The 15,670-nt window shown below is 41.7% G+C and overlaps 1 protein-coding gene across 4 annotated transcripts in view; it reads right to left on the reverse strand.

The window, feature by feature from the left end:
- trim2a (tripartite motif containing 2a) overlaps window positions 1-14,331 on the reverse strand; it is a 31,454-nt gene extending 17,123 nt beyond the window's left edge. Inside the window, exon 1 of one of the 4 annotated variants that reach the window (XM_079553101.1) lies at window positions 14,227-14,331. The gene's annotated coding sequence lies outside the window, so the exon portion shown is untranslated. Of the gene's footprint in view, window positions 1-3,396; window positions 3,636-9,783; window positions 9,838-10,422; window positions 10,571-14,226 lie in introns of those variants that run through there. The other 3 variants (XM_079553100.1, XM_079553102.1, XM_079553099.1) reach the window with 3 other exon arrangements.
- Between the last annotated feature and the right edge of the window lie 1,339 nt (window positions 14,332-15,670).

The following is a 15,670-nucleotide window of genomic DNA, read 5'->3' on the forward strand; positions in this document are numbered from 1 at the left end:
CGATGCTACAGCTATGTTTTTCAAAGGCTATTGGTGATACAGATGGAAGCGCTTCGGCAGTAGAAGAAGAAGAAGCGACAAAAGTGAAGAGAATGGCTGAAGTAAATGACTTCACCGGATGAACAATTCTCATGCGTTGTCACCTGCATAACAATGAGACAAAAACAACACACTTGCACCTGAAGGGAGAGGGACTTTTTCAATTAAGCTACATAGCATTGGTATGACAAAACACATTTTTGTAACTTAAGTCCGCATTCCCTCACCGCCCTAACACTGCCCCTCAAACCTAAAACATATGTGGTTACCCCAGTGCCTGTGCGCTGGTTCAGGAAAACACAAGTCGAGGTTTTAATGTAACTTGGCAATGTTTTAGACATAAAGCAATTTCATCATCGTGATCTATCATTATAAACTTATCGAGCCGGTTGATCTCATTAAACGTTACCCATAATACTGAGAGACATCTGAAAGTGCCTAATATCGTTACTAAAAATTGATCGTTTCCAAACCAAGCCCCTCCCCTGTAACTGGTGTCAGCTTATGACTGAGTGCACACATCGACCGGCTGTAAATTAGTATCGTGGAGCTCAGCAGCATGTTAGCCCTGAGGGAGTGGAGACGGATATACTGTGCACTCTGGCTGAGCATTCAATCTCTACATATAATTTAAGGCGACGCACCAGACTTAAGGGCACACATTGGTACAAAAAAGTAACCAAAAAGTGATGATGACGACTGAAATATATCGGTATCGGTATTGGTTAGTTACATTTGTGAAAGAGGATGAAAAGGTGCCATTTTGAAATTTTAACATGACAAAAATATATAAAACGGAAACAAAAGTGTTACAAATAATCATTCATTAAAGTGATAGTCTGTAAGTTTTCAAAGTGAGGAGAGAGAGTGAAATTTAAAAGTATAACAATCAAATTCCTCCCCTCTTTAATCAGAAAGCCCTTCTTTGCAAAATGAGGAGAGCAGGAACAGGATTTTCAAAAGTAAACGATCAAGCTCCTCCCCCTCCCTCCTGATTGGACCTGACAGGCTGGTTCACAGGAAAGGCTCGTCTTATTGGTCGACGTGGGAGGATACTAGACTCTGATTAGTTGCTGAGATCTGGGAAGAATGGACCTTACAAAAAATAATAAATATATATTATTACTTACTTTACATCATAATGCAAGACCAGGTGGTAAATTTTGCACATTTTATCACATTTGTAAAACATGTAGACTTCCAGACTATCACTTTAAAGCAGTACTAAGTAACTCTTCCCCCTAGAGGCCATAAGCGCAGGTGTAGTAGCAAGTTACGATTTTTTAACTTATTAATTGTCTTGTAGAGTAAATACTACGCTGACAGGAAAGGCAAAGGGACAGAGGGTTACTGTGCATCCAATTATACAATGGAAATATTTTTTTTCACTCAAACTTGGCTGTAAATACTGTTTAAAGTGACGCTAGCCCGCAGTTAGCTTTGCCCGTTAGCATGTTAGCTTCTTCTTCGTGATTCCATTAGTGTGTATTGGTGGCTCCGGTCCGGTGGCAGTCAAGTTGCAAACATGGTTTTCTGTCCAGAGACACCAGGGGGAGATGAAAGACCCTCCAATCATCCCATAAACACTTGCATTACCCCCACAGGGACTACAAAAAGGATTTATAAAGGTAAACACGTTACTTAGTACTGCTTTAAGGCATCACTTTTTATCTATAGCAAATAAATTAATGAATATAATCTCATCTCTCTGGCTCAACATTAATATCAATGAATAATAAATGCTATAATCAAATTTGAATCAGAAAATCTGTATAAACTACCGAAAATCAATCTTAAAAAAAAAAAAATCCATAACAACTCTCAATTACATCATTTGCTGGCATAAGTTTCAGGAATGGAAAAAGACCAAAACACACCAAGTTTAAAACACATGCCAGCCCCTTTCCCAGCTCCTTCAGTATCAGTATGACTTACCAGACTGTGATCAAACAGGTTTATAATAATGATGTCGAGGATATCCCACAGAGTCAAACCCCAGCGTGCCGGCAGCAGCAGCAGCAGAACGCAGAGTCCGACTGTGCACAAGGTCGCTGCATCAACACTACCGCACAGCACTCGCTTACATAACAGAGCTGCACAAGTCTGAGGGCCCGGTCATGAAGCCAAGAGGCACCACTGGAGGAGGAGGAGGAGGAGAAGTCATCAGAGGATAGCTTACAGGAGAGCAACACAAAGGCACGTGAGCGAGGGGCATGGGTTTGTTGACCTATCGCCCAATATAAAGACAAAACAAAACAAATGAAAGTGCTTGTTGTTCAAACTAATGCAAGAGCTAATTGTGCTAACCATTGGCAAAGCTTATGCAGACTGAAAAGGTAAATAAAGAAAAGTAATTTGCAGATACTTTTCCAACAGAAGAGTTGCCAATGGGTTAAAGCCACACTGCGTAACATTTCACGAAATAAAATACAAGCATTCATTTCATTCTAGAGGTCTCGTTGGTAAAAACATGCGCCTCTTTATTGCGAGCGGGCTTGTCTCTCCTCAGACTAGACTTACAACTTTGCTGGGGGCGGGACATTGTTTTGGACACCGGTACTTTGACGATACTTGTTTTTTGATACCGATACTGTCTACAACCAGAAAACAGATTAATAATGTTTAGAATATAGTTAAATGTACGATATCGGGTTCAAGAAAGGGGGGAAAATGGGAAATATTGTGACAAAAAATAAATTCAATAAAAACAATTAAAAAACAAATTTAAATGGGGGGGGGGAAAGAATTGATTTGAGCTGAAACAACCAAGTCACTTCCTTCTACCTGGACCAACAGCATCAAAACTGGGATCTAAACATAGATTTTTTTGGGGGTAGTTTTATTTTTTCCATACCAGTAGCACCAAAACTTTTTCCCTCATCACCATGCACTTTTGCTTTAGACAGACATGAGATTTAAAATGTCCTCATCCAAACGCTTAAGATCAGTAACTATGTTTATATTATAAGTTTTACGACAGTTCGGTTGCTCTTCGACACAATCACATCAGCAGAATTCCGCGTTTGTTGTTTATACATGTAGTCATAGCTCAGAACAAGTGAAAACTGACCCGATTCTGACCACAGCACTTTCTAACGCACATAACGACATGTCCATAACAGACCTCTGATGGAGGAAAGAGAAACCAGTAAACCAATGATCACCAAGTCTCAGTTTTCCTTCATTTGATAAACATACTCAATACATAGCGTCAATATAACCAATATGTGTGAAAATTGCAATTCATCATCATATAGTTTCACATTCAAATCCAACTTCCATCCTACCAACATTACACATTACGCAATCTCAGCACACAGCTCGTACAAAATGACCCTAACCCGGCTGGACACTCACAGCGCAGCATTTATATCAACAGGCGTCATCCGCGAAGGCACGGGACGATCTCCGCTGTCTCCACGTGACGAAGACCTCTATGTCCATCCACTCCCATGTGCAAACGTCACGAGCGGTCCGGGCGAGACAAACATGCAGCGGAGAGGTGACGGCTCCCTCTCCCTCCGGCAGCGAGCTCCATTGACTGTCTGCAGTGCGGGGGGAGAGTACGGAGGTGGCTGCAGTTCTGACAAATGGCAAAAAAAAAAAAAAGGAAGAAAAAAAAAAAAAAGGATGTTCCTTCCGAGCCAATCAGGAGAAAGCCAAAAGTGAGGGGAGCGAGGGGAGTGTGTGATGAGAGAGAGGCTGCTGCTGACTCATTGTGCAAGCAGACACATAGGAAAACACAGGGGAGGGGAGTATAGAGGAGCATTAAGGAAAGAAATACAAAGTTTAAATCCAGATTTTTGAGCATATGGAACTTTGCAGCAGCTTTATTTCATTCTTGAATGAAAGATGCACAGATGCAAAGATGCTTTAAAAGATGCACAGACCTCCACAAAGGCATTATTCCCCATCTTGCAATGATGAGAAGAGGCATGTGTCATGTATCTTATGGGATGCACGTCCTTTCATTTACACTTTTGTATCTTAAAGTGGTCAGATCATGCAAAAACCTCAATAAGTAATATTACATAATGATAATGTCTACGCAAAAAGAGACATTGGACTGGTCAGGATTATAATTTGGCCTGGATTACCCTCTGTAGGCAGTAGTGGGAATGACATGCTATAAATCTTTATAACTCTTTCACTTTCAGCTGACAGCATGTTGGCAAATCCATGACTCTGTAAAGAACAAACTTTGAGCTTTGGGCTTTAAAAGTGTCAAGAACAGTTTGTTCCCTCTATGATGCAATAAAATCCTGAAAATACAAATCAGAGCATTCCAGCTGTAAAGCAAGAAACCACCAAAGTGTACAGGACTACTCAAAACTGATTGAATGAAGCAAACCAGCTCAAAAAAGTCGATTGTGTGTGCAAAACAGATCAAAGTTATATTGTTTTGTCGCACATTGAGGCTGCGCTAGTTCCACTAACCTGAAGTTGTGAGCGCCAGTACTTCAAGTCCTATTCATTTCCTAAAGAGATTAGCGTAGGCCAGTTCAAACGCTCATATTTTCTAAAAGATTACCTACGTAGTGCAGTGGACAGCGAGTTCTTGGTAGACGCTCACTTGATGCAGGATGTAAACACTTCAATGGACGTCTGTGTTTATGAAGGTCGGAAAAACTTTAAACCTTTCTACCTTCATAAACACACACGTCTTCTCTGTTGAAGTATATATTTTAGATCAAGTTCTTAGCACGCGGTAAGTGACCATCTAACAGGAGCTCCTTATTATTGAGTCCGTTCTAAGCTAATCTCCACGATAACAAGAACATTCTAGGTTTAAAGTAACAGTATAGGCTCTGATGTGTCCGTGAGGTCACCAGTCAAGTTCATGCTCCGTGTTTGCTGGGCTGTAGATCCGGTGCTGCTTGGAGCCCGTTCCACTGATCTCACCCACACAAGACAGAGAGGCCACTGTGATCGGGAGAGAAGACGAGCACAGATCCACTGCAGGAGCCAGAGTGTGGCGGGACGCAGCCGGACAATGGGGCGGATTCAACTTAAACACTGGACTACTGTTGATGACACTGGACCTCCTGGACACAAACGATCTGAAATGAATTTGACTTTTGTTCTTTCTGTTGTCTTTGGAAAGTGGCAGCGACTCGTAAATGGCACATGAATTCTTTCCCTCGTGTTGTTTGGGATGCGATAAGGGTAACATGCAGGGAAAGCGCTCCACTTCTGTGTATTTACATTGCGGTAAAGAGCACTTTTCAAGATGACATTGTGATGGCTAGAATGATTGACTTGTACACATTGGACAAGGACTGCAAATATTTTGGTAAATAGTTGAGTATGGAGAGAAAATTTAATTCATTTTTGAAATATCATCTCGGTTATTGTCCAGTGAGTAGACCACCAGTAGATACCTGAGCTTCCTCAATGCAGAATTACTATGTTTACTAAAAGTATCTCACAGATGGAAAAAAGGTTTGAGACCCCCTTGCTCTAGAAACCCAAACTCTTCTGACAGACAGACAAACAAAAACAAACAACAACAATTACTCAATGTCCAAAAATATATGCCTCTAGTATTATAAAAATATATATATATATATTTTGGACCAAGCCTGGGTGATATAAGGGTTGGGTATTGCCAACAACTTCACGATTTGATACAGATGCTGGTGCACAAAATGGAGGTTTTAATTGTGCTGAATAAGCTCAGTAAGCTTTTTATTGGAGTAGTTCGAGTGCATGTTGTGATAAGTTTTGCGTATCACGATGCCTCGATACGACATTCCGTAACGATACATTTCTGATACAATATACTGAGCACAGCCCGAGGTGCAATACATTAGACTGCGATTTTGAATCGATTAAAGTGCAGCCCTAATCCAGGGACACAAGAGAGCAGTCCCATGCCATTTTAGTAGGAGGCAACATTTTAAATATAGACCTTTTAACAACGTTTTTCCTCTGGTTGTTGACAGGAAGACGGCGGTGGCCTTTATAACAAGCGAGGCCTGAGGGAACAGGGAGATTACCTAGAGGTCGACATGTCACTGAACCCGTTTGTGTCCCGCCCACAACAGTAGTTTATGATGCAGGCGGCTCTTTAAAGACGACACTTCAAAGACGGCACGCGTTTCCTGCTCATCTCCAGTCAGCTGCACAGATTCTTGCACTTTGAATAGTTTCTACATTTTAAATACTGTCAACACATAATGAGAGAGCACTTGGAGCATTTCTTATGAGATGACACACAAGATCTGTTATTGTACCTTATTATAATAACATATAATTAGTGTCTAACTTTAGTCATTCGCTACACATTAACTAAGTGTTCTTTCAACACAGAATCCTGCTCATAGCTGGGTATAGTAGCAGCTTATATGGTGGATCCTTTCTTGGCCCTAAACTGGTGTCATCATGTCGACCCTCCTACGCGTCAAACAGCGAACAGCAGCGTCCCGCTCACAGCAGCGTGCCGTTCACGCAGACGCCCTGTCCAATCTGTGCTGTCGATTGAATTAGCAGGACAGGCCTATAGTTACCTCCTCACACTCCTCACAGCATCGCACCATGTCACTGTGGATCTGTCAGCCCACCATGTGGACTGGTGCCTTGAGCTCACATTGACTGCTGAGAGTTTTGACTTAAAAATGGTTATTAAAAATCGATATTTCTTGGCCTTTCTTGATATTCATAATGAAGTAATATATCAGAAACATCTTATTTTGGGTTCATTTGTTGCTCAGAAAGAGGATTAAGTATTTCCATGTTTTTGCAGGGTTTTTGTGTGTGTGTCATTGACGATGTACAACCTTAAAGGTACACTGCGTAACATTTTGGACTATACTGTTGCCATCAGTGCAAAACACGCTCCTAATGACCAGCTCGACACAGAAAAATGCTATTATTGCAGGGAATAATCAAAGAATGGTTTTGGATGAGAATGTAACCCATTTTAATCTCAAATTCTACTGATTTTAGTCACATCTCCATGGAGATGAGCTGGAGACGTACCCTCTCCCGATAAAGTCATGTCTTAGGAGAGCTGAGCCGCTCACAGCAAAAGCTCATGTTTGTTTGTACATTTATGAGCTATTTTTCCAATGATGAGATGATCTATCATAAAATTAAAGCTAGTATTTCAATTTTATTTATAAGTGAAAATCCTACACGGTGTGGCTTTAATTACTAACTTAATTAACCAAACATAACCTAGTGCATCACCTGCTTTAGTGTAAACACAGACGCACTCAAGTCACAGAGCAGGACAAACAGGAAGGAGACGATCCACTAAATGTTTAGCAAACAGAAAAATACTACTCAAAAGCTATAAACATACTCTTAAAATTATTTCTGAATTCGGTGTTAGTTGAAAATTGCGTAGGAAAACGTCAAAGAAAACCACGACTGCAACATCCCAGAGCGAACACCACTTTTCCCTCACATGAACCGGCATTACTGGACATTATGCAACGAGAAGCGCCGAGATCCTGAACAAACTTTATGTAACCGGCGATCCGGCGAAGCTCGCACCGCTTTTGGTGACAGAGGGACATACGGTCAGGCCTGTGTGATTGGACCTGTCTGCCATGCTAATCTACAGCTCCAGCTCCGGAGGGGGCAGAGAGGGTGAAGGATTACAGCCAGAGATGAAGCCCCGAGCCTGCACATCCTCTCGGGCTACTGCTCTCCCCTCCCCCTGTGACAGACAACCATCATCATCATCACCACCAGCAGCAGCAGCAGCAGCAGCAGCAGCAGCAGCAGCATCATCATCATCATCAGTAGACACAGGGGAGACAGGCACTGGTTGTCTAATGTTCAGTACTGTCGGTTACTAAAGAAAACAAAGGAAAGACTATGTGTAATTTCATCTGTATCAATAGTATGGATCACAAAGCCTAACACAAAATGAAAATCCCTTTTTTATTTACCAGTGTAACGGTGTCAGAAATGAAACTCAATGAAAGTATCAGTGTTGGCAAGATGTTTGTGCAAGCTCTTGTTTGTACAGGAGTTCTCCATATCAAACAAAGGTTCCTCAGCAGTCACCTCTATTATGTGGTCCTATCCTTCATCAGCGGCACTTAAAGAGCACTTTTGTGAGAGTAGCTCTTTGTTAAAAAAAAAAAAAAGGACAATATGAAGAACAAATAGTCAAACCCCTCTTATTTAAAGCAGAACTAAGTAACTCATGCCCCTAGAGGCCATACGCGCCACTGCAGCTGTCGTAGCATGTTTTTTACTCATTAATTGTCTGTGAGAGTAAATACTACACTGACAGAAAAGACAAAGGGAGAGAGGGATATTGTACATCGTGCAAAGTGGCGCTAGCCCGCAATTAGCTTTGCCCGCTAGCTTGTCAGCTTCTTCTTCGTGATTAGTGTGTATTGCGCCTCCATCCCAGAGGCAGGAAAGTTGCAAGGGTGGTTTTCTGGAGACACACCAGGAGGAGGTGAAAGACCCTCCAATCATCCCATTAACACTTGCATTACCCCCAGAGGGACTACGAGGATTCATTATGGTAAACAAGTTACTTAGTTCTTCTTTAAGGTCCAAATGCCCACTGACCAAAACCAAGAGCCTGCAGCTTTGGCAAAAAACAACAGTTCAGAAATGCTTCTGACCAAAAGAAAAGCCTGACGAACCCCAGCATTGTCATCTTGGAATACGGCCGTGCCAACGGGGAAGAAGAAATGAATTGATGGCATAACCTGGTCATTCAAGATGTTCAGCTCCTTCTTTGGCGTCGCTGAACCAAGACCTGACCACCTGCAGCAACCGCAGATCAGAGACAATTTCATGCTTTTTCAACATATTGTGGCCGCTTTGTTAAAAGAACAGGCCACCGTTTTTACATACTGAGATCGCTTCCAACTTCACCTCCGTTTGGAGTTATAGGAATATGCTGGGAGAGGCCAAATGCTAACAACATCTTTAGTCGTTTAGCATGACTGAGGGCACACACAAAGACCAGACACATCATCTCATCTAAGTTCAGGTAGGAACATATCTCAGTATGGAAAAGTGGTGGCCTGTTCCTTTAAACAAGGAAGGGTTGCTTGAAAACTCAAAGCTAATGGTTATAGGAAAATGATATGTAGCTCTAGCAAATACATCAAACACTCACAATCATACAGTAGAAGATCCAGTCAACCGATAACAATCAAGCATTCTATAAAAAGGGTACATAAAGAGTAATTTCAAACAAAACCTCCTGGTGTCACTTTTAGGAGACATTAATTTGGATTATTTTGGTGTAAAACGGGAAACCCATGCCGCTGTTGCGTCAGTGCGGTCTCTATCAGCCCAGAGCACATTGTCAGACTAGAGATAAGAGGCAGTTCAGTCTGTGACCTTAAATAAAGCGTGCCACTAATGCTAACTCAAGGCCACGGGAGAGAGTCCACTGTGCACATCTGTCACACACCATGTAGTCAGCCGCAAACTACAAGTCAGCACACAACGGGCAGAAGAGTGCCATTAGAAGAATGATAAAACCTGGGGCAGAAACATGAACATCTGGGACGAGCCAACCGCCCGAGAACAAGTCAGAAAGTGCTGTATGAAAACAGGAATGATTAATATTCACAACCCTCTCGTTGATCATTGAAAGCCAGCTGATCAGTGTGAAGTCCATATTTTCAAAACATAAACCCATCCAATAATAAACTTACACCACCCACTTCCACTTTGCACTTTACGCTGCTAAATCAAACGTTTGCTTAGACCCAGTTGCGTCATATATTGCATGCACTGAAAAAAACAAAAGTGCACCTGCTTATGCATGAAGAAGACATGATGCGTGAACAACAGGAAACGCTCCCCTTGTGTGGTACAAAAGTCAACTTCTGCCATGGCAAACAAACCAACCACCAGTCAGGAAGAGGTCGATCATGACTGCGTTGTTGGTGTATGAACATATTTCCACTTGCTATAGAAAACTGACTTCAGGATATAGTGTTGAGGAGGCTGACTTTGTGTCCTGTTCTTTACATCTGCATGACATAAAGCAGCCAGTGACGTCAGATTTACTCATGATTGGGTCATACTGTAGTCACTGTTAGGTTACATTAAACAATAACAGCACAAAAAGCTTCACAAAACAGCAGCATTGTAACACACTGCCCACTATAGTTCATTATGTTAGTATTTTACTTGTTTTACTGTGACTTATTGTACTAGTACTTGAATAATAGGCCAATTGATGCACCAGAACAGTTTTAATAATTCGAACTGATCACATTAATGACAGTAAAATAACTACGTGCTAAAACAGAAATCTTCCAGTGTTTGTCTATATATATATGCAAATTGACAGTCAATGTTTAACTATGCACTGAAATGTCTACCCCTACCCTCCATTCAGCTTCAGCCTGTTGCTTTCCCCTTTTGTTTAGAAGCGTCCAAACTTACCTAAAATCCATGACTGTCCCCTTTTCTCTGCAATAATCCTCCATTCAGCGGCTTCCCCCTCCTATCTGCCGATCGTGAGCCATGTGCGCGCCGCCACCAGAGAAAACGCAAACACAGATGGATCTGACACACCGGGCGGAAGGGCGGGGCTTATGCGCACAAGAGTGAGCGGGATCAAGCCAATCACGGCGCCCGGAGGAGGTGAAATGGGCGGGGTTGTGGAGGTAGAGCTTTTGGTGCGAATATTTGGTGCGAATAATAAGTGGGAGAAGGTGGGCAATTTGGTTGGAAATGGATAAAGAAATGGAATAATATTTTTTTTTTTAAATCTGAACACATTAAAGCAAAACATATAGGACTAAGAATCAAACTTTGAATATATTTAGCGGAAAATAAAGCATATTAAATGCCCTATAAAAACGTTCCTCACACATTTGTAGCATCCCAATTCTTCACAGGGACGAGTGTACAGGCAAGTTTCACAACTTCCAGGGTCACTTTACTGGGTCATTGTTACAGAACTGCTAGAAAACTAGCATACGAGTTCAGGAAATTGATTAAAATGCTTTATAATTTGTAGCAAAGTATTATATATGTCTGAGTTTACGATATACTTAAGGAGGACCAGAGGAGAGGTAGGGGAAACTGTAGCACCCGAAAGAAACCTGGCTAACTGCCTCTGTTCCTCTGAAACGGTGCACCGCCGTCTCTGTTTGTCCCTGTTTCCGAGCGTGGTGTCCTGCACTGGTCAGCTCCTCCACCTCCTCTTTCCTCTTCCTCCTGCACAGCTCCCTCCGCTCCACAACAGTCTTTCACCATCTTCTGGGAAGAGCTTAGCAACTTAAACTGTTTGATTCTCCAGTGAACGTCCATTAGCCAGAACAGTAGGGATAGAAGGCATGTGTGGCTTGCCTGGATACCTCCTCGTTTCTCCATTTTTCTTTGTTTCCTGTTGCACCTTTTGTGACGCCTCCACTGTGCTGCAGGTGTAGGGGCTCTTGGTGCCTCTTCAGTGTTTCAGAACAAGAAATGTGTAGATCTCAAATGTCTTAAGCTCATAAGATAGCGGTTTGTTTACGTTAAAAAAGCTGCTTTCTTCTGGACCATTGTTATCAGAAAAGTTTACCGTGATTTGAAAACTAAAATGACCCCCGGTAAGTCCGTATCCCTGCCCAAAAACGTCCCATTTGTCAGATGTAAAACAAGCAAATGCTATGAAAGAAACAAGGCCACAAATACCAAGGAAATAGCATTGAAATAACTGTCTGCGCAGGGCTTGGTTATTACATTCTTTGTTTGCGATGTGCGCTTCACTGACCTTTACAGGATTTGGGTTTCACAGTTAACTCAAAAATGAATTGAATTTACACCACGGTAGCACTGTAATATGGGGCTACGGAATGGTCCCTCACAATCAAAGGACAAAACAACAAATATGCTGTCTCCAATATGTTCTTTTTTTGGTCTACATTTTTCCTTAATCGTTAAGCCCTATATAAGGCATAATCTTATTGCTACATAATTCCCATTTTCATTCCCTTCTGCAACATGGCACATGAGCACATTGGCCCAGGCCTGGCAGACTCCACCCCCTCAAAACGTAATCCTGTTTTCACTACAATAACCATGTTTGGAGTAATTACCCAAATGCATCTGTCTCCTCCCCGCTTTCAGCTACACTCAGATCCGCTGTGACAATGGATCTCTACATTGCTCTAGTTTCTGTGTAGAGATATGGAATGTTATATGTGGTAGACATAAATATAGTCATGAAGTCATACACCCACATGATACAATGGATAAAGTAGACAGTCACAGTTTATCTGAACAATAACACAATCAGCCACGATGAAGGGGACCTATTTTTGTATTGTGTACCCCTTAGCCTATCACATACATGCAATTTAAATGTCTTTCCTTTATAAAATATTTATATCACCTTCTTTTTAGTCTATTCTAAGCATCCCCTTCTAAGGGCTCACAACCCCCCCCCTATTTTACTTAAGCTACAGGCGAAAACAGCACATTTCATGCAGAGACACCATCCAAGAAGAAAGCCACCGGGCACCACCTCATGACATCCGCTGGTGGGACCGAGCCTTTTGAGCTTCAGAGAAAAACATGAAGTGCATATGTGGTAATGCCTGGTGATCTTGGAGGATTGCAGAAAGTAAACTTTTGTTGCATTATCTTTCAGGGGAACATAGAGATAAAACTCTGAAAGGATTTGACCATCATGGAGGATTTAATATTCTACTATGCAACAAGAAAATCATGCATCTGAGGCTTTTTTGTAAGATACCTGGTACTTATGGGTTCTTTCAAATGAACTTCCAGTGCTACTTCAACCTTATCTGCTCAGACCAAGTCCAAGCCAATGCCTCTCGTTGTAACCTTCAGTCAGTCCTTTTCCTTTGTGACCCTGCAGGTTAATCTGTCCACTCCTGAGAATCAATAGGCCTTAGTCCTGCCCCACAGCGGCTCGAGGTCAGAGAGTCACGCGTAACAGGTCAAAGTGATCCACAGTTTTATGTAGAGAGCACAATTACAGTAAATAAAGTTGCTTCTAATGGTGTTTCTGTGCAGTGCTTTCTCTTTCATTTTCCTTTAAGGTGTCTGACTGACACCCTCTGCTGGCAACAGTGGGCAGTGCAGCAATGTGACCTGACAAATTAACAGCACGGCTATTGTCGACATGAAGCTCACAAAAAGATAATTTGTAGTGAAGGGAAAATACAAACAAAGATGTGCTGGTGGTGGATAGTCAATAAAAGGGAAAAGCAATAATTGTCAAAACCTGATTTGAATTGACTTTTGGCTTCCCTTTTTGCCTTTGAATATTGTTTTCAAAATCTTCAAAAACAACCACGTGTTCTGTTTCTATCATGTTTCCTGCAGACGCTTGATTCCAATTTATGACATTTTTAAGGTAATTTAGTCAGTACTCTACGTCTTTTTAGTCCACACGCCTTCACCAAACCCATTAACATCATGTCAATGTTTAAATCACCAACATGACCATGCCTCTCAAATATCAAAGTTAGCAAGTGTCAACACCAGGCGCCCTCTGCTGGCAACTCTCATTTTGTACACTGAGAAATCAGAGCTATAATACTATTGCTTGTATTCCACATACATAGGCTGTACAATATTTGAGATGGAAAAGTTAATGTGGCCAAAAGTAACTGCATTATAAACAGTAAGAACAATGTCATGTCAGGCATAATTCAGGCCTAAACACAGTTTTGGGTACGTCTTTTACTTTTTAATTTTAGATAATGTCTGTGTGAACAAAAGACAGTATGATTTGAGGGCATGAACTGGTTGGGGTTTGTCCAGGAGCTGGTAAAAGTGTGAATGAGACATTGCGAAACACTGAAAATAATCATTCCCATTCAGCTAAGAGCATGCCAGTCGATCAATGGCACCATGATGATGAATGCACTTTAAGTCCAGTGATGGATTATGGGCTTTAAAATGAGGATGACAGTTTTGTGTTCCTAAATTTTCAGAAAATTACACATCTAGGAGCTTTAGCCGTAAAGGAAGAAACAACCAAAGTGAACAGGATTCCCCAAACCTCCGTGAATGAAGCAAAAAAAAAAAAACTCCTATAGGTATGTTTATGTATGAAAGAAAATTATAACATGGGTAAAAGCTCCAAAACGCTAATGCAAGAGCACAGTCTTCTCCTTTAAGCTGTGAAATCCTCCCATCTGACTCATCACTTTTGAGCCCGAAGCACATTTACATCTTAAAAAATGACATGCAAAGTAAGATTTTGATTTGAAACAATGCCCTCACCTCAGTTCGATCCTTTAAACCCGTGCGTGGAGACTTGCTCGGATCCCTCCTCTCATCCGCAGAGCTGTCCTGAACCAGGGCTGAACCTCTTCAGTGCTGCTCCCGCTCGCCCCTCCGACGCTCGTGCAGCTGCTGGCTTGTTAAAGGGACCCCGCGTGAACCGGCAGAGCGCTCCTGCAGAGAGGCGGAAGAAACAGCATCAATAATACACGCACTTATATAAATAGACCATATGGATTATTTCTATGGAGGTCCCCCGGGAGTCCAAGCCAGCAGCAGAGCGAATAAAAGTTGAGTAACAGTGGGGTTTGCATCATCACTTAAGAGGGTTGTGTAATAGAGAGATGCAAGTCTATTTGAGCTCATACTAGAAGATTGCTACGTTTGTTTCGACTCCACCTGTTGATGTCACAAGGTGGTGTTCCTCTGTTTTTAAACTTCATACATCTGATTATTTGCCTTAAGTCACTAATTTGCACTGTTTCTTTTATTTCTCTCTGAAGTGCCTAAAGGATTAAGGACGTTCTTACTGTATCTTATTTGACTTGAGCCCTGGGACTGGATCAGACTTGATGTTTCTCCGCCAAAATAAATCTTTTTATACGAACATTTCCTATACAGGGACTGTTTACGGAGTTTAAAAATGTAAAAAATATTATTATCCTCCCCCTACATGTTCCAGCAATGTCCTGATGTGTAGAATGAGCTCAGACCGGTTCATCACAACTGCCTGTCTGAAGTGCCGTCATGCACGAGCTTAATATAGAACCCGCAGTTACACGTAAGACCTGAGGTGGCAGTGGTGAGTATAAAAATGACCAACTTGCATCTAGTCCCTTTAAGTTGCATTTACATAGGCAAGGGCTCTCTGTGCTGACAAGCGACTATCACCAAAACGATAAAAATGTACAGCAGTGTGAATGCATTTATCCAGATCTGATTGCAAGACTTGAGAGGACAGGAAATTCAAGCATAGGACTTGTTCCCAAATCTGCTAGCGGTGTTGTTTTAGCCTTATGTTAACGTTTTCCATGGACTATGCAACATTTTATGAAAAAAAGAGTTCATATCGGTGCGTTTTGGCCTTTCCGTAACTGAGCAGCTGTATGATTGGTTAGCTTAGCGCCTTTACTTCTCATCCTGGTGGCTCCGATGATGCTTCAGGACATTTTTATTTCTGTTTTTTTAAGGGTTTCTGGTAGGCTTTCGGGATGGAATGCATATTTAATCAGGATACGGCTCAATCAGCAGAAAATAATTGATTCTGGAGCGTCCGACAGGTGCTACACTAACCCCCCAAGTGTCCGCTGAGAGGTCAAATATGTATAATATCAACCTGTTTTTTTACATAAAAAGTTACATAGTGCGCCTTTAAAGCTGATCAAAATCTATCTCTAAAAGTTTTAAATTAAACCCAACTTTTTTATTGCGCTATGTTAGACCT

Source organism: Gobius niger (assembly GCF_951799975.1).
Source record: "Gobius niger genome assembly, chromosome: 3".
NCBI lineage: Eukaryota > Metazoa > Chordata > Actinopteri > Gobiiformes > Gobiidae > Gobius > Gobius niger.